Source organism: Sinohyriopsis cumingii, chromosome 15 (assembly GCF_028554795.1).
Source record: "Sinohyriopsis cumingii isolate HCF-2022 chromosome 15, ASM2855479v2, whole genome shotgun sequence".
Taxonomy (NCBI): Eukaryota; Metazoa; Mollusca; class Bivalvia; order Unionida; family Unionidae; genus Sinohyriopsis; species Sinohyriopsis cumingii.
The window spans coordinates 79,515,145-79,535,611 of record NC_142975.1 but is presented as its reverse complement, the minus strand read 5'-3'; the positions used below and the strand labels follow the sequence as shown (position 1 = coordinate 79,535,611).

General features: G+C 34.0%; 1 long non-coding RNA gene across 1 annotated transcript in view; it reads right to left on the bottom strand.

The window, feature by feature from the left end:
• LOC149782145 (uncharacterized) overlaps nt 1-9,165 on the bottom strand; it is a 30,514-nt gene extending 21,349 nt beyond the window's left edge. Inside the window, exon 1 of the long non-coding RNA XR_016414562.1 lies at nt 9,117-9,165. This is a non-coding gene — a long non-coding RNA (uncharacterized LOC149782145). The remainder of the gene's footprint in view (nt 1-9,116) is intronic.
• Nucleotides 9,166-20,467: the final 11,302 nt, after the last annotated feature.

Here is a 20,467-nt window from a genome sequence, read left to right as displayed (position 1 = left end):
TTTCAACAACATGAAATTAATAATACAGTTTTTCCTGGTAAATGCCATGTTTATTCTGAGTGCTGAAGGTGGATCAGCGTTATGATTTCACTTTTATCTTGTTCTTGTTGCGGATCTGAGTTTACATGGCAGAGAATTTGGAGTAGTCGATAGAAGCACCAGTTTTAACTTCACTGTCATGCTCAACGTGATCAAAGTGCACAATAGACTGACTTTGATAAATAGACTTAACTTCTGTAAGAGCTGTATCTTGTGGTATGTGTCTTTTAGAAATCAAGATCTTGTAATGGTTCTTTTCTTGAACTGAATTTTCTTGATCTGAACTTTCCATTGTTAATTTTTGTCCTGTACCAGTCTTCCCAGTTACTAGCAATTTTTTTTAAATTTCAACAACTATTAGTCTTTTCTGAGGGAATTGGACCCTGCGAATATATATATATATATATATATATATATATATATATATATATATATATATATATATATATATATATATATATATATATAACTCAAAATTGCCTTCATTTCGTTCAATCAGCAGTTTAGATGAATTTTGGAAATGTCACGAATCTTACGATGATAAAGAAAGACAAATGGGAAAATCGGAAGGTGCACACAATTAAAATCTCTCAAGAAATGCAGGCAGTCAGAACTCATAATATGCCTAATGTAATTTCTTTTTGGCATATAGTCACCTTTCTAGAAAATAAAAACAAAAATATAATTAGACTATTAGGTCATTTTTTATTAAACATGTTCTTATTGGTGGAGTCAACCGCATTCTGTCATTTTTCTGCTTCTTTGTTTGTAGGTATATATGTATGTATGTATGTATGTATATAGGTAGGTAGGTAGGTAGGTTGGTAGGTAGGTAGGTAAGTAGGTAGGTAGGTAGGTAGGTATATATGATATACTAGACCCGTTATAGTAGCTTCCATAGCCTTATTCTCCTCTCTGGGATATGGAGGCCTCAGTGCAAGGGAGCTAACTGCATTCTAGACCTCTACGTATATTTGCATATGGATACAACAGCATAATTTAATAAATATGCAAAAAAATAATTTGAATAATAAAGTACTGTCTTGTTTTCTCAATATGTGTGAACCTCTGTACTTATGTCGGTCCTATTTCAGTACAGAGACACACAACAATACATAACGTGTCGTCACAAATTCCTCAAAGTAATATACCACCACAGAAGCGTACAACTTCAAGAGGATCATGCATACACATTATGATTAATGCCACCAATGGAACAGTATTGAAAATAATAATGGATATCTTATTTCAGAAAACCATATTTGAAGGAAGATTTGGCACACCAAGTTCACTTTCGACATTCATGGCCCCATTGTAAAATTGACATTAGAGATTTAAATATCACACCTAAGCCATACTAAAAGATGGATCATTGTTATGTAGCTGTCCTGAACATTATGTGCTCAACGAACAAAGAAAAAGCTTTAAATGAAGTGAACAAAATGTTGGACAAGAACAGTGAAATCAAACGTAACGCTAAGATGAACCTTAAGCTGGTGAATGTATACCGCATGTTTGCTCATTACCTGCTTGTCATTCAGCAGTCCCGTAAAATTAACATGCAGACAATGTGCTGTGAATTTGCTTATTTTGACTGTTTTGCCAGTTAACATCGTACCAAACTATTGTTTTCTTTAAAAAAGTTTACAAACAAATTATGTTGATCGTCTAAGCTGTGCAAAGAGTTAAACATTCTTTCCTATCGTATACCGATTACCCTACACAAAATCAGAGTTTCTTTTGTTTAGTAACTGCGGAAAAAGCAGATGTCCTGTCTTTTGAAATTTCACGACATGAAAGACTTCTTTAAATTCATGGGACTGACAAACTCTTTTGAGTGCAGAATGTTTAATGGAGTTAACAACTTAGTGTTACCTCTGAAATTGTCGTGCTTTCACTGACTATTTCAAGAGTGCCTGTATCCGGTTTTTGTTCCCTGCAGATATCAGGTTGCATTGTTGAATATTAGGATTAATTGATCAGTCATTACAATTCCCATGATACTCCTGACACAATAAATTGACTTTGATGGACGAAACTTCCTCAAGGGTTGTAATTTTAATACATATGAGTACATGCTCTATAATTGCTTTCCTCCGTTAACTGAACATTCCTATGTTAATATTTGTATTGTGGCCTACAACAATCATTACAGCTATTTGTGATAGAATTGAATTACAGACAGATAAGAATTTTTTTCTGTTAAAATATATTTGGCATGTATAAAGATAAATAATTATGTGTTAGATGTTAGTGGGTATTTATCATTTGATTTATTTCATCAACCCTCTGTAAGCTTAACAGGATCCCACATTGGGATATATCATTATTCCAATATGGTTTAGTGTTTGTTGATTTAACTTTGTGGGGACCTTTTTTAACTCATTACACACTAGGCGACCTCTTTCTCCATGGAATTGGTAATAAAATGGTAAATGTCATCATTGAAAACGAACGTAGTACCTTACGTTCCCTCATATCTCACTCGCAAATCCCTTCTTGGCATTCATCCAGCATTGTAAATGAATGTTGCTAATGTTCCGACACGTTAAATAACGAAAAAAGACAAGATGAATCTGAGATTGCACACAAATTTAGATTTTTCAACAGATGTGGGGTTAATAACTCACAAAATACACTATGCAATGTTTCTTGCTGCAAAGTAGTGACTATTCCAAAACCTAATAAAATAATAAATTGTTATGCCATATAATTTCCAATTACCAATTACAGAATAGTTGAAACTAATATGGAAAAAAGTGTTCTACATTTGTCGTGCTCTATTTTTCTAATTATATCGCTCATATTTTAGCACAGGCAGTCTGAGTTTATGTTCTTAAATGTACAATTTTAATATAACCTTGAAAAAATATCAAATTAAGTTATAAAATGAAATTTAGGTAAGAAAATCATCAAATCAGTAGTCGGAAAAATCTCTCGTGCCAGTTTTTAGAATCACAGTTTTAAAAAGTACAGCATTTTCTAAATTACACCATTCACTTTCATCGCCATCCTAGCTATCAAGGGAAATCTAATTGAAAGGATCAGTGTATTTTACAAATCCTTGCAGAGAAATTCAGTTGGTAAAATCTTAGTCTGTCTGTCTGTGTCTGTCTGTCTGTCTGTCTGTCTCTCTCTCTCTCTCTCTCTCTGTTAAAAATGGGAAGAAAACGACATAAAACCTTCCAGTAAAAATAGCATGGTTCAACAAGAAGCTAAAATGAAAGATTGTTTTTAAAACAAAAATGAGACATATCTTGTTTTATCTGTATAAAATGTAAGCCAAGGAAGGAAGGATACCGGGATATATAATTGAAAAAAATAAATAATTGCAATCATGGTAATATAACTTTAAGTTGGGCATTGTGCGCGCATGTGTGTGTGTGTGTGTTCTTGAGAGAGAGATTGAGAGAGAGCGTGTGAGAATTGTAGCAAAAATATTCGCTCGGTAAGATATTAAATAACCCCTCTGATCCCATTACACAACAAATATAATACATATGGGTGATTCGTGTTCTTGTAACATTGCGTAACTTTGTATCGACCAAATGTCAAAATCTTGTGATGATACCGATTTAATTCTTGGAATATTCAATACTGTTTAATAGGTGGATGGCGTACAATTGGAAGCTGCAGTAAATACTTTTTTAAATAAAACAAATATTTGCATGAAAGCATCTCGAGAATAATATGATGTTCTCGTCTTAAACTACACATAGAGAAGTCATATATCCAAATTACTGGTAGTCATGCATGGTGTATTTTTAGACTTTGAAATCAATACATACGAAGACACTTTTCCTTCTTTCAATTTTAACTTTTCTACATCGAAGACAATCTTAATTTCGCGATTGTTAAACATTTTCAATCTGACATAAAAACAACAATTGAAGTCAAATTTAAGTAAATTTATAAAACAATGGTCATTAGAGTATCGCCCCAACTGTAGCTGCTAACATCAATAATGAGAGTTTGCACGAATGTATTTTGAGCCGACTCTATGATGTGCCCGGTGTATTTATATATATATATATATATATATATATATATATATATATATATATATATATATATATAAATCCATGTCTTTATAAATACTGTTGTGCAGGAACAAACAAAATCAAAATTATTGCTAATTTCCTTTGAGGGCATGCACTCTACTTTAAAACTGCTGACTTCAACTTTCACACCTACACCACAACCCCAATGCGTACGCAGAAATCGGAAAGAGGTCATGATATCATTGCTGATAATATATTTTTCCCGTTCACACTACGTTCCTTCTTTTTATTTTGTGAGAAAGGGTTATGATAATTTTCTATCATAAAATAAATGTCTTGCTTCATTGTGCGAAGGATGGTCCAAAATTGTCAAGCACACTACTCTGTTTGCTTGATACACCTTCCTGGTATTACATAGAGCACCTTTCTTTATCACTTAATAAATACCGTAGTCCTCTTTTACTACATCAAATAAATTTTAAAAAGATCAGAAAATACCCGTAAGTAATATCAAACAAACAGTCTTTTTCGTCTGGATTGGTAACCTTTAGTTTTATCACATTTGATCCAAATCAGGTTCACACTCTCTCTCTCTCTCTCTCTCTCTCTCTCTTGATCTGGCGAAATCCCGTACAAAACAGCTTTGCAGGGTTTAGCCTATACCATGCAACAATGTTCCTGAACCAATCATAATAAAATGGTCAAATAGTACTGGCTGATAATGAAAACTGTAAAAATAAAATATAGGCTAGAGGGACAAAATGTACCTTCCCGAAGTCCTATGAATTTGAATGTACGACTAAATGAAGAAAAATGTATCACCAAGTCAATTCCTTTCTATTGTTTATTTTGGTTGAAACAGTAATTGTCAGAGCGCAGCTTTGAAACATTATCTGATATCACATTCTCTTGTAAGTAAAACAGAACAATCTGGGGGACCCACATTTCATTTAGTTGATAATACAGGACTGTAGTTATCTCTAGTTGATATATCAGACACATAGCTGTCTCCTTTCACTTTAAATATTCAAAACATTTTACTTCCATCATAAATTTCATTATTTATAGTAATATCTTTAATTTATTACTGTGCCATTCAGCACCTCTGCGTACTATTATGTACTAGATTAGACTTCACCCTCTCTAGATTGCCTAAAACTTTTTGATAACTAGTGTACAGTCTTAGTTAATTACTCGTAAATCGTTCACCATACTCAGACAAATATACGTCTGGATATATCATATATTGTAGGGAATAAATAGTCACTTTAGTCCACGTCCATTGCTTCACTTTTATTAGTGTCGCTATGACAAGTTTGAAGTTTATTCCCGTGCTTGTATATTTAATTTCACTTGGACATATCCATGTCATTTCATTTTATTTACCTATATCGAACTGACCTGCGCTATCTGAAAAACCTTCCCGGATATGTTAACTCTGTTTAGGTCTTGTCTGGTATTTGGAACAAGGTGAACGAGTTGGATTAACCTGGATGTTTTACAGCAGTCCGGTGATACCAAGGCCTCATTAGCACATGTCCAATGTACCCAGAAAAAGAAACGAGAATTAGTTCATAAAACCACTTTGATATACGTCAAAGACGTGGCGTGGGTCTTCATAAGAGAAAAGAAATCAACTATTCGCCAAAATAGATCTTCCCTAGAGCTCTAGCTTCCTATCATCGTGTCCATGGTTATCGACATTAAAATGCTTAGCAATATCGATATTAAACGGGGTATTGGTCCCATTAATATGGAAAGTGTTAAATGTTATATTATTTATACTAACAACAGGATTAATACTTGAAGAAATAAACCTGAAACATAACATTTGTCATACTTTTTTCAGTATGCACGTCTATATACATCCGAACAGACATATTGCAAACTACTGTGAGATGCCGAAGTTTCTTGTTTGTTCTGTAAAGAATGCATCATTTTTAAAGAACCATTCAAAGCAGACCTGGGCAAGTTCATTTAGGGCGTGGGTCGGACAAGTGACCTTTAAAATCACGACCCGTGATGAAACCAGGTCGCAGTCTGTAGTTTGTCAATCCCTGAGTTAGGGACCTTACAATTTTTTAACATCACATATTAATTTAGTTTTACGTGTATTCTATATGGAGTTGTTTCCCTTATTCCATATATGTCTTTTTATAGTTACGCTGTAATTTAACTGGCTATGCATTATGAAGAATTGATCATTGTTAATATGTCAATATGATCTAGCACTTAATTGCAAAGTTTGTAAACTGGCAATTGCATTTACCCAATCAAATCCGTGCACCTCTATACTTGGCCAATTAAATTGATACTTTGGTTCGATATCAAACAAAGCTGATTTCATTTTTAAATGAGGGGAACCTTGTTTCAGAGCCCGAGAAGTGAACCAAGGAATCACATAGACAAATGAGACTGGAAAAATTAAGCAGATGATATCTAGGTAATATAATTTTAATTCGGCCAATGTGTGTGTGTCTCTGCGCGTGTGTGTGTGTGTGTGTGTGTGTGATTAGAGAGAGATATACCCTTCGAATCTAATAAAAACTAAGAGCTCGGGCTTATGGTTAATATATTCGATACTCTTAATTTCTACGGCTTAAAAACGAGAATGAAAAGTAGCAGGCAATAGCATGCTTGAGAATCTAAGTCCGAGGTGGGACCCGTGGTAGTTAGCAGACAGCCGAGCTCTTAATCCAAAGATCACAGGTTCTCTCCTTTATAATCTTATTCTACCCCAAGAGTATATTACAGCTATATGCCTCAGTCAATGTCTTTAAGAGTTATACATCTGAGGGTAAGGTATACCACACCAAAACCGCAGGGTCCCTATGAACTACCACGTATTTTGTTCACACAATCTGTGGCATTTTTAATTAAATCCAGCTCGTTGAGTCCTGGAAGAAAATGCCTGCATTTACTCATCCAATTTGACTAATGGATCCAGATATTAAAATGCTATGCAAGCATGCAAAATTAGTTCACTGTGACCTACGTTTCGTGTATTATGGTTATTCTTATTACTTTAGTCTAAACACATAGCTGTTAATGAAATCCATCGGGTACAGCTTTTAAAGTTGCTAATAAGTAAGCATGTAACTTTGATCTAGTTGACCAAATTAGTACCTTCAAAAATATCAGTAGCAGATAGCCTTTTTTCCAGATGTAAATATATCAGATATCCACATCTCCATTTGTCACGACCAATTGCATCATGTAACTGATAGATACCCCTTTTTTGAAATGTGTATTTGCCTAGCAGGAATATATAGAGAGAGGTATGATGTGCCTTGATTTTTGTGTTACTTAAAACTCAGTGTTAATTATAACATTTTGTATGTTTCCACATTGTCCTTGTCAAAGCATTTTGCTTAGACTTGAATGTTTAAGCGCAGCGTCTCATTCCGTGATATTGTTTCGCAAGCCGATATTTAGATTTGCATATAGAAGAATATGTAAATAGATTTTTATTATTGCAATCATTATTTTTTATTTTCAGTAAATCGAAGGGGTTGCAGTTAAGTGTAACACACACACACACACACACACACACGCAAACACACACACACACACTCACACACACACACACATATATATATATATATATATATATATATATATATATATATATATATATATATATATATATATATATATATGCTTCATTTCCTTAAAATGTTACTTAATTTTTACAGATTGGAGCTAGTTTGATAGCTCTCCTTTTGGAAATATTATTTTAAGCTTTGCAAGAAACATTATGAAGATCAACTAAAAATATGAGTTCAGTATAAATTTTAGAATGAAATGATCGTATAAAGTATGTCCCATGAGCGTGGCCGCCGCAAGTTTGCGCTGGACAAAATGGTACCAGAGGTGAACGTTGCCCTTGGGGCTCTTAACTTGGAACAAATATCAAAAACTTCACGAAAAGAAGCCCAAACGGCCACATATATTACCTGCCTATTACCTATGGCACTGCCCTTGAGTATAAACAAACAAATGTTATGCAGTGTTTTCATTAACCATGTCTAATTTGTATCATGTACATATTTGTCACCCTGTTATGTTTATGTGTACTGATTACTGTACATTAATTTCACCCTGATGGGCTATTATATATATATATATATATATATATATATATATATATATATATATATATATATATATATATATATATATATATATATATATTGTCCATGATGATAGTTATTATCCAATATTGTCTGTGCCATAAATATCACCCTGATCGGCGTGAGTGCCTATTATCCGACATATTTTTCACCCGGATGGATGTTAGTGTTCATTACCCTACATCAATTTCGCCCTGAAAGAGTGCGAGTGGACATTATGCTATAAAATATACTCTCTGATGGATGTGTGTATCCATTATATAGCATAATGTTCACCCTGATGGGTGTTGGCGTACATTATCCTCAGTAAGTTTCACCATAATAGGTGAGTTCGTATTTTCCTTTTTAATTTTCACTCTGATATGCGTGATCGGCCGTTATCCTACATAATTTTCACCGTGATAGTTGTGAGTACCCATTATCCTACACAAATTTAAGCCTGATAAGTGTGAGTGCCAAATTCTGCTTGACGCTCAACCTGATCGGTGAGAGCGTGCATTATCCGACATAAATGCCACCCCGATTTGCGTGATTTCCTTTTATCACACATAAATATTACTATGATTTATGTCAGTGCCTGCTATCTATTCTAATATACATTCTCCATGATAATTGTGTGTCTATTATCCTATATAAGTTTCAGCCTGATTGGTGTAAGCACCCATTATACTACATAATTTGTAACCAATGGAGATGAGTTCTCATGACCATTTTATTTATAAGATTGGTCTAGATCAATGGCTGCAATAATAAGAATAACCCTACTCTTCCTAAACACCCTTTCACCATAGCTAAACTGTATGATGGTTTAGCTGGAAATGACATACGTAACTTACCACGCCAACACAATATGTCGTGTTTCTTTGTTTTGAATGGGTGATTGTTTATGTTCATGTATAGAAATCCCATGAATTTGCTTTTCTCTTTAAACAATATCAATTACATATTGATCCCGAATAGAACTGCTATATTCATTAACTCATAATTGCAATGCCAGTAGCTGGTAAAGGAAAGTAACATTTCCATTGGTCAGAATGTTACCACGTGATTAAGTGAATTGCGTTTATTTTTGTATGAACCGTAAGGAGAACTACTTTTCTAATAATACACACTTCTATATATAGAGTCACGTGCATAGAATAACATAAACACTGCCAGTGAAATCAAGCATGAAGTAAGCATTAAAGGAAGAGAAGATTCTTGCAATATTTTTTTAACAAATAATTGAATAAATGTATTCTTAAAGACTAAAGCAATCGATATTTTCTCATCTTTGAATGATAAAATAATTCTTTCTTTGTAGAAATTTGTGAAAAATATATTACGATCCAGCAGGACAATCCCAAGTGCTATAAATAGCTACGTAACAGCAAACCCAAACATGTATTACTATGCTCAGTTACGAGTTCTGATTTTTAATGATGCAAGCAATATAACATAACGAATAATTGAAATTTCAATTATAAGAGTTTAAGGTTGTTTTTTCTGAGCTTATCGTGGTTTAAACTGTCAGTTGCAGACTCACAGCTTACATAACGCCCTTCGGGTGTTATTTGCTGTGTGAGTCGGCAACTGACAGTGTATACTACGATAAACTTAGAAAAAAACAACGTTAAACTCCTAGTTAGCTCTGATAGGTTGAAAAGGACAGCAATAATATTATCCTTTGCACAGTGTCAATACTGACATGGTGTTCGCAGATATGAAACCATATACATATGCACACCATCACTGAATTTCAACTATTATTCTTACTAAGATCCTATATAACAGTTAGGAGTGGGCCTCATAAGACCTACACTGTGGGGAGGGGATGGAAAGCTGACGTTTTACATGTTGTTCATTCTTGGTTAATTTTTTCCACTTAGCTCAGTTATTTTGTACACTATTATTTGTGCACCCATTATACACGTTGTTATACCAGGAGTCATGACACTTGGTGAGGGGATACAAATTGATGCATACTGCACCCTTATCACCAAAGCAGATAAATGTTACCAATATTTCACCTTTCCCTGAGTTGGGTTTAACCGCAAGCACTGTTTATGTTATCATCATCAAAATAGGTACTGTATGGCATCCTTACATTTTAACTCTTATTTCACCAGCCTATTTTGAGTTTTTATTTTTAAAATGTCATCAAAATAGGGACTTTTTAATAATGATTTCACTAACGAATGTGTAATACTGCCATACCTGGAATAACGATACTTACTGAAAGGATGCATCTTGATGACTACACGCTCGTCTTAAAAGTAAATCACTGTGACCCTTATTTCATTTTTTCCACCTTTGGTACACTTTTCTTGAATCATGCAATTAAATGACCTTATTCATTTTCCTTAGTACTACACTTATACGGAAAAGGTCACTGCAACCTTTATTTCACATGTTACTGTCTTACATTAAGTGTCTACAATTAGCTCGTATCCACAAGTTTTTGGCATAATGTGCTTTCTTCAGTAGTATAGCACTTTAGACCACACATAACGCTTCACTCACTTGGGGTACATGCAGTACTTCCATAATATGACTATGCTAGTACCTTAGTGTTATTCTTCATACAATTTTTAAGATTGAATCACACTTGCATCATGAAATATAAGAATATAATAAGCACATTGTGAACTATTTTTAATATTTACTGGTCACATAGAGGTTAGTCGTGTTGATAATAAAGTGGGTTAATTTTTCTCTGCCCAAGACATGTATATATCATTATGAACCTTTACAAACGTACTGAGCTACAGTTCAATTACAACAGTCTATGTATTATTCTTTTTTAACTTAATAAACCTGTATTTAGAATATCACATCATTCTTTTTAATAATTTTCAGAAGTTGGTATAGCATTATTTTTGCAATGAAGTAAAAATTATTGCGAGGAATATTTTGATGACGATCTAAGTTGTTTTCAGGGTTGATGCAAAGGTTTTAATTCACATTGATATGTCTGTCTGTCTGTTGGATTATCTATCTACATGCAAACAATTGAAATATATAGAAACAGAAAGTAACTGAATATGTCACTCTACGTTGTGGGAAATGAGAAAACGGTTCATCGGAGAATCTCTAATATTGATATCTTTCGGCGATATAAATGATAATGTTGTGCTTGATTTCTGTGGGGTAGTTTTACATATAAAACTAGTTTCAGCCTTCGTGGCATATTATAAGTATAAGCATGTACAGAGTATGATGTTAAAGATGCAGATGTTAGAACAAAATCGTGTGCACAGACCTGTTGAACCATTTATACAATATTGGGATCATACAAACTATTTCTTGTGTTTTTGTTATATTAATGTTATGTTGTGTTGAATACCTTTCCCATCACATTAAACCAGGAAAGGATATTTCATGCCACTTCAGTTCATAGACACAAAAAAAATCAGTAGATTCAGCTCCATCTCTCATGAGCATATCAATTTAGAGAAACACATTTTCATCAAAAATACATTGACATGACAGGTTAGCCCGGCAAATACACATAAAATAGAAGAAACATTTGGACATTATGTTAATTTAAAATTGTATATGTTTTATAGTGACAACCTGTAAGTTCTCCGAGCAGCCCTGGACACATTCGGTCTTGTTGTGAGTTCATAACACTCATACCTACCCAGCGATGGCATAGGTCAGCTGCCAGTTTTTATTATATTGCCTAATATGTTATCCCCGTTGGAAGTTATTCATGTAATAGAGCATTAAAAATATGTTTCGGTTTGTTATTAGAACATATCACATCAATTCTAGTAACGTTAATGCTTTCTTTAAATTGATTTTCTGAAATTATACCACACATCAAATTTATATAAGTCTTTGGAGTACATAATATACTTTCGTATTGATTGTTAACCAGAACATAATGATAGAGCTAAGTGGTGTTTTAATCATTTATCAAATATATATGAACATTATTAAAAAGTCACCATATAGGAAAGGTTTCACATACTCTATGTATGGTGACTGTATAAGGTTAAAGCAAATATCCTCTTTAAATGCACAAACGATTAATTGTGTTTGCTGGATTTTAATGCCACGTTGAATTTATGTTTGGTTATAAGATGCAGGGTAAATAGGATCAAAATACAAAGACACACCGAGGCAGCTTATCCTGGATGTTATATGCGAGTATTGATTCAACGATCATTGAATTACGTGTCCGGTGGTCTTCCAATTGACCTGCCAGGAATAGTACACAGTTATAGCTGACTGTTTATAAGGCTATATTACAGGTTAAGTTAATCGATGGTGTCAATGATAAAACCGTGCATTTAATGTTTTCTTCAACCCATGAGATAATAGCATCATTCTGCATATATGTCAAGCTCCACGAGAGGAAGACATCATTAACGAAGTACAAAACCAATGCCCTTTCCGGCTCTATAGTGTTCCATGGCTAAATCCGGCTGGCCGGTCAGCGTTTATTTTATGTATGTTAACTGTAACTGCAGTTCCAAAACGAATGCAACAAAAGTTTCATGTGTGTGAGGTAATCACTGAAGCAGAATAAAAATCACAGAATCTTTGAGAAACGATCAAGTTAGGATGTTTGATCGCTAAATTTGGCACGTGCTAAACATAATAGTAGAACTTGAATGATAATTTTAAATTGGCTAACAGTCGTATCAAAGCGTCTGGGTGAATAACAAGAGAAAATTATCTTTAAAAATAGTTACATTGCTATCTCCCGTTGAACCATCAGGATCTTAAAATACATTTGAAACCCAGTTACAATGACTAAAGTTTTCGTCACATTCTTTGCTAAGAAAAACCTTTGTTTTAATATTTGGCATAATAGAAAACAGAGCATAATCTTTTTTGTAGCTTCAGTATACTTTTAATTTTATAGTAGTGTTTTTTTCCATGGTTTCTTTACCTTGTGACCTTGTGAACAATGTTACATCTTTTGCGGCAGCGATTTGATCTTAGCAACATGCAGGCCCTGACCCTCCTCATTACATTGTTAGTTTCAACAAAATAGAAGTTATCGAATATATTTATAACTGTGCCAGAAGTTTTTAATTTTGATATTGTTTTTAATATCCCGTTACATGTTTTAGTGCAAAAACCTACAGGCGTACTAACTCACAATCTGGTCCACAGTAGTTAGCATATCGAATGATTGAGTTTGAGAGATCCTTTTGTGATGAATACCGAAAATATTAAATTTTACTTTAGGAATATCCCACCTTCTTGGCCACCTATGATATATATCTGACAATCGTACAAAGAAAATAATTTCAAACCGAAAAGTGAAAATAGAGGTTATCAATTTTGATTCTGCTAAAGACGGTCAGTCTGAAGACTCCAAAATCCCCAGAACGGTCTCAAAACATTCTAAGCTACCTAGGATAAATGTGCATAATTTAATAAAACACGAAAACTTATTATGTTTGCTTTTGCCCAGAAATTTAGTAAAATCCTTTATTGTTAAATGATCGAGTAAGATAGGTAGATTTTTTCCCCTTGTCGGTAATCCTCATGGGAAAGAAATCTGCTAGTCTTAATAACAGCCCGGCAAAAATTATTAGAAATATAAAGAAATAACTCTACCTCAAATCACATAGAAATAAACTTAGCCGAAAGCTTTATTTCACAATTATTGAAATAATAATGAAGTGTTCGATAACAATATATATTGTTTTATAATATAGTTTATAGATTTCTGTTTCTCCTTCCTTATGAATTTAATATTTGAATGTTGCATATTTATAAGGTTTTAGAATGATCAGCCTTTTGTAACCTTTAGTTTTTTTATAAGCAGCTGCTGAAAACTTACTTCCTGATTGTATAGAACAACAAATTTGGAGTGTAGAATGGGACTTATGCGCTTAGTCAATACTTTCAAGCAGATGCTTGATCGACATCTCTTTCGTGTCATCGTGCAGGACTAGATACTCAGCTTAACTCATTTGGCCCCAATCTCGCCTGTAGGCGTGATAAGGCTGTACCCTATTTACGAGCTCTGCAGCATCAAGGTCATTTAAGATACACCAAAGTGGGGGTGTCACAAATAAACAGACAGAAATAACTCTACAATGATACCAAATAATCTGGAAGTTTTAGTCGTACTAAAAAATATAGAGGGAAAAACCTAATTTTTGGACCGATTTTTTGGGGTTACCCAAAATTGTCACGTGGTCGGACCGGTCTGAACTGCACACAGACAGGTAATTTTTGCAAAAAGTAGGATAAGGTGGGCATTTGGAATAAAGAGTGGTCGCCATACGAAAAATGATGGGTCCATTAAGCAAAGCAAAAAGAAAAAACAGAACTCCAACTTTTACACTTCTGCTCATGCGCAAGCACAATGACCAATATAAAACGATGTTTCTAATACAACTATGCATTAATCTCATGGAAAATCTGTTGAAAGCCGATGTATTACGATGTATTCAGAAATAGCCCCCAAAATGTCTTTTCCTACGCGCATTTCAGGCGAAAACGACAAAAAACTCCGGGGTCGAATGGATTTAATGGATTTTGAACTTACAAGTTTTGGGTATTTAAGATTAAATTTGTAATTTCTGTTTATTTTAAAAAATAATTGTATCTGCAGAAAATAATTTGAGGTGTCTTATGGCTTTTTTCATGGAAAGTCTAGGTAAAAGTAATTGTTCCTGCTGCAGATACTATTCTGTCGCAAATGCTCACTTCATGTTCAACAATCACCGTAAGATATACTTTGCTAAACAAATTTTGTAAGACAAAAATAAAGATATTTTAAAATAATAATTTCAAATGAAAAATAAATATTTTGATCAATATATTTATTCTTATAGTGTTTTGCAATAGTGATTCACCAATCATTTTTTCAGGAATATGTGTCGTACATAATAATGAGACAAAAAAAAGATTTCTCTCTATTATCACTCTCATTTTTCGATATAGAGTATCTCTAATTGAGTACCTCTGATTTAAACAAATGTACTTGTTTAAATGAAAAGTCATACATTTTCTGTTAGAAATGTACAGACATTCCGTGCAAAATGATAGCATTCACCCGTGTACTGAGTGTTTCTTCTAGTAATCTAAATATTCTTGTTTAAATCAATTTCACACATATTTGCTACATATTCAAAAAGCATCACTTCATACTTGCTGCAGTCCTCCATTCCTAATATTGAAATGTACAATGAATTCAACAAGAAGGGGAAGAAAGAAAAAAGAAGAACCAAACCTTATCGATGTATAAAATATCGTATAACCTTCCTATTGACATATAGCCAGTCACCCGTTGTAACTTAGAGCATGTGGCAGCTAAAGGGACTGAATGAGACTGTAAAATGATACACATGCAATCTACAAAGCCAGATATTAATGATATAATGGTGAGTCAGTAAGGTCATCCACATTTGTAACAGATACTAAAGACTTATAGTCACTCCTTTAACTGAGCCCAAATTGATCTTACTAAGAATGCATCGTAATTGTACACACCTGTTAACGTTTTACTTCAATAGGCTTAGCCTAACTCTAGGTCTACTAGTCATTTTGAAGTGTTTCTAAAATGTTTTAGCATATGCATTAAGAGGAAAACTACTATTTGTCTGAAACAAAGATACAAGACTAGGAACTTTATATCGCAGTAATGGCATCACAAAATGTCCAAACTTTATCGATGTAATCCTCGGTTTGTCCTTTAATCCCAATTTCCATGGGGCTAGAGCAGTCAAAGACGAGACGGTGATGATATTCTACTCATTGTGAATCTTGCATCGTCATCATGGTCGGTGGCATCGCAAACAGATCCAGTTCTGACTTGGTACTTTCGTCAGACTCTCGGTGCATCATTTTGTTTTACTAATCAAATTCGTCTAATAAAGGATTATAGTCAGTTATCTTCCCTTTAAACCGCTAGGTGGCAGCAAAACAACAAGGCTGTGCACAATTTCTTCTGGTATACTTCCCGCTTAAGAAACAAGCAAGATAAGAGAGTATCTTCATCTTGCTTTACAAAATGTCTCAATCGTACGGATCATGGATGATATCATCGGTCAGAGGAGTTCAAAAGACGAGGAGCTAAGTTATCTGGGCGAAGGAAGCAGTTAATCAATTGGTCAGTAAATATTAGGCATACTTGGCGATATTGTTGTAGCAAACGGAAAACTAATTTTCTCATATTTGCGTAGAAATGAAATACTCGTCTTTTTCACACAAATCAGTTTGTGATTCTTTCCCGAAATTATTTTTCAACTGATTCATAACACTAAAATTATATAATTCATGGACATTTCAGCGATTTGTTCAGAATAATTCTTAGATAGCTAGTTGATGTAATTTAATAGAAGCTATATATATAGCAAATGTTCTTGTTTTCTGATAAGAGGCCAATTTTGATACGTTTTTCAAAGATGTAACACTAGACAAGTAGACTTATAAGGCATGTAATTGGGAAACGGTTGCTATGTTACTGTTCTCCTCCAGAAAATAATTTTCGCTTCAAACCGACAGAGTATTATTATCTTTATTATGAGGACTTCGATTCTTATTTAAAATGGGTTTGATCTGATATTAAGCCCATACATGACACGAGATGTACAGGTGTGTGGGGAGGCGAGGGTGAGGATGTGCGAGAGTGTGTGTGTGTGTGGGTCTAATCTGATATTAAGCCCATACATGACTGAGAGAGAATTGTGTGTGCGGTTGTGTGTGTGTGCATTGATATATGTCAGATTTGCTAGAAGTGAAATTGAATATTTTTATTTTATTCAGACATCCTATAGCTAAAGGTATTCTTGGAAGGAACAAAATGAGGTGCTTGGTGTGTTTTCAATTTTGCAACGACAGTTTTCAATAATATTTAGATTAGAACAGAACATTGGAGTTTTTCGCAATAGAATATATGGTGTAATATTTTAAAAGGGAATTGTTTCTGATTATAACAGACACAAACAAACAATCACACACACACACATGTGCTCATTGTTTTTTCATTGTATTTTTAATCCATTATTTATACGACGGTCTCTGCTAATATAGATAATTGTTATAAGTGTGTACCTAACCTATCTACATCTTTGCGACCACACATTTTGCATTTGTTCGCCAGATAAAGACAATTATTATCTTTCTATTTAAGGTTTAAATACGACACTTTTCTCACAGTTGTTTTGCATATATTGAGTTGTCTTATAATGAGTAAATACAATTAATAAGACAATAAGCTGTACATTTTGTATTTAATTAGTTCCTTCCTCCGTGTACTTAACTTTACATTGCAGCATGCCAATTGTAACTATTTTTAAAACAATTCTGTTACGCCACACAAATCGACATGTTTTCACTTAGAAACACCAAAAATAAGATTTTAAGATTTTCATAAAACGATACCCATCAGCAGGTAAAAAAGAAGGTAATAACATTAAGATTTTGATATATAAAAGATAGGTGCTAAGGTTTTGAACATAAGAAGGCAAAAATTATTAAGATGTTATATTTTAATTAAAATGAGAAAGAAGATAAATTGCAAGTTTAGTTGTCTTATAGTGCTACTATATTACATTTGTTGAAACACAAAAGAAATGAAATGGACAGCTTTATTGTCCTTGACGCATGTATTATTGTAGCTATGACAATTATTTTTCGCTCAATTGATCGACCATAGGTTGTTCTGGCTAACGATAAACTCTGAGTATAACCAAATAGCGGGACAGGGTTTTTCTGTTACTCTACCTGTTGGAAAGACAACTGGCTACTATCCATCATTATCTAACTGTTCTTTTCTTAGTCTCTCTCGCAACGTGTTTACGAGCTGTGGAAGGGTGTCATCGTGTTTATGAGCTGTGGAAGGCTGTCGACGTCTCTTTCTGTCTTGTCCTTGCTGTGGTGTGTATGGGGAAGGAATGCTTTGGTTAGATAAGAAGTCTGGGTATCGATAAGGTGATTTAATTTGCTTTTGAAGTATTTGAAAATTATTTCTGGCTTTTCTGAATTTTGTACAATCATTGAAAATAAGGTTTAGGATTTCAACAGTGTGACAGTAATGACAGTTTATGTTAGCTGGTTTGGGTCCAGTAAATCTTCCAAAGCTTCCTGCTAACCTAGTTTTTCCTGATATATATATATATATATATATATATATATATATATATATATATATATATATATATATATATATATATATATATATATATATATATATATGTATATATATATATATATATATATATATATATATATATATATATATATATATATATATATATATATATATGTTAATGAGTTTTTGGTCTACACTAGAGCCCTTAGGTGGTTTATTGGATCGGTCTACTTCTGGTAGGAAAATGTATAGTTTCCTTCTTTTGGTGGGGATATTCCAATGCTCCTGCCATTTTTGGTTTATATAGCTAACAGCGAAGTTCTGTGGTTCGGTTGTGCTGTATTTTAATGGAATATGGTTGGGGTCTCCTAATTTGGTTTTGGCGATTTTGTCGGCTTGTTCGTTTCCATGGATTTCTATATGCGATGGTATCCACATGAAGTCAACTATCTGATTTATTGTGGATAGTTCTTTGAGCATACAGAAGGCCCTGTCAAGGAAATGATCTCTGGTCCTAGTGTGGCGATTTTTGATAGATGTGATTACAGTAAGAGAACCGCTTATTACGACCTGTTTGGTATATTATTATCTTTTATCCATTTGAGAGCTTCAATGATTGCCCAGAATTCTGTGGTGAAGATTGAGCAATGATCTGGCAGTCGGTATCCCACTTGAATGTTGTATTCTGGGATAACTATTGCTGCCGCCGTTCTTGGTGGTTCAGCTGTTTTTTGGATCCGTCTGTATAGACTTTAGTGAATCCTTCATATGACAATTGGATGTCATTTGCTATTATTGTTTTAAGTTTGTTTTCTTGTTCATGTTTGTTCCCATATTCAGTGACCTTGGTGTTGACCCTCGTGGTACTTTGCATCCAAGGGGTTAGGTTGGGTGGTTTTACGTATTCGTCTTGTTGCTCAAAAATAGGTATTTTCTCCCCGAGTTCCAGGGCGAGTTTGCCGCCTGGGATAATTGGTACTAGTTTGATTTTAATGTGATGTTACATTTATTAATTGCGATTTTGGTGGGATGAGTGCCTGGGTGGTTATTTATCCTAATTGTATATCTGAGTATCATGTCTTGCCTTCTCATATATAATGGTAATTCCCCGGTTAGGATCTGGAGCTTGTCAAGGGAAGTTGACGGGAGTGTTCCGGTGCACACAAGTAGTGCTCTACGTTGTATTGCGTCCAGCGTTTGTAACCATGTTAGTTTAGCAGAGTTATAGGCTTGGCAGCCATAGTGAAGTTTTGATCTAATTAATGACTTGTATATCGTGAGTAGAGTGTCCTGGTTTGTTCCCCAATATGTTCCTTTTAGGCTTCGTACTAAGTTTAGATCATTATTACAGTTTTTAATTATGTATTATATGTGTTGTTTCCAAGTTAGGTGAATATCAAAATACATGCCTTGGAATTTAGCCACTTCAACATATTTAATTACTTTTCCCTGGATATATACGTTTGGATGTATTAGTTTATAGTTGCGTTTTGGGGAGAAGATTATTGCTACAGTTTTTTCCTGTGAGATTTTGAACCCCAATTGTCTGCCCATTTTCCTATGTTGTCTAGACTAATTTGTAATTCTTTTATAACTGGTTTACTAGCGGGGTTTCCGGCTCTCCAGATGCGGCTATCGTTGGCAAATTGAGATAGATTGACTTTGTTGGAGGCCAGGTAATAGTGTAGGTCGTTTATCATTAAGTTGAAGAGTATTGGGCTGAGTACACTCTCTTGAGGGTGAAGTCGGAATAATTGGTCAATGGTGGAGCGTTTGTTTCGAAAGCCATATCGATTTTCAGATAGTAAGGAGTTGCTTTCGAGGTGGTGTTTCAGTCTGTTTGATATTATGGTTTCCATTAATTTACGGACATTGTTTGTGACGGAAATTGGTCTGTATGAGTTTTTTATCATTGGGGTCTTTGCATGGTTTCGGGGATGGGTATTACTATGGCTTGCTTCCAACTTCGTGGTAGTTCTCCTGTGTCCCAGATTCTGTTTAGTAATTTAAGGATTGCTTAAGTAATATTATTGGGTAAATTTTTATATATTATATAACCTATTTGATCCTTGCTTGTGGATGTTTCTTTTTTGGAAGTGCATTGTTCCATTCATTCAGTGCTATCTCACAGTTTAAGTCCGAATCGGGATTTCCTAGGTCTTGGAAAATATGAGTGTGTATTAGCTCTATCTCTTGCCTATGGTCTTCGAAATTTTTGGAATAGTTGATATTGATCCTGATATCTG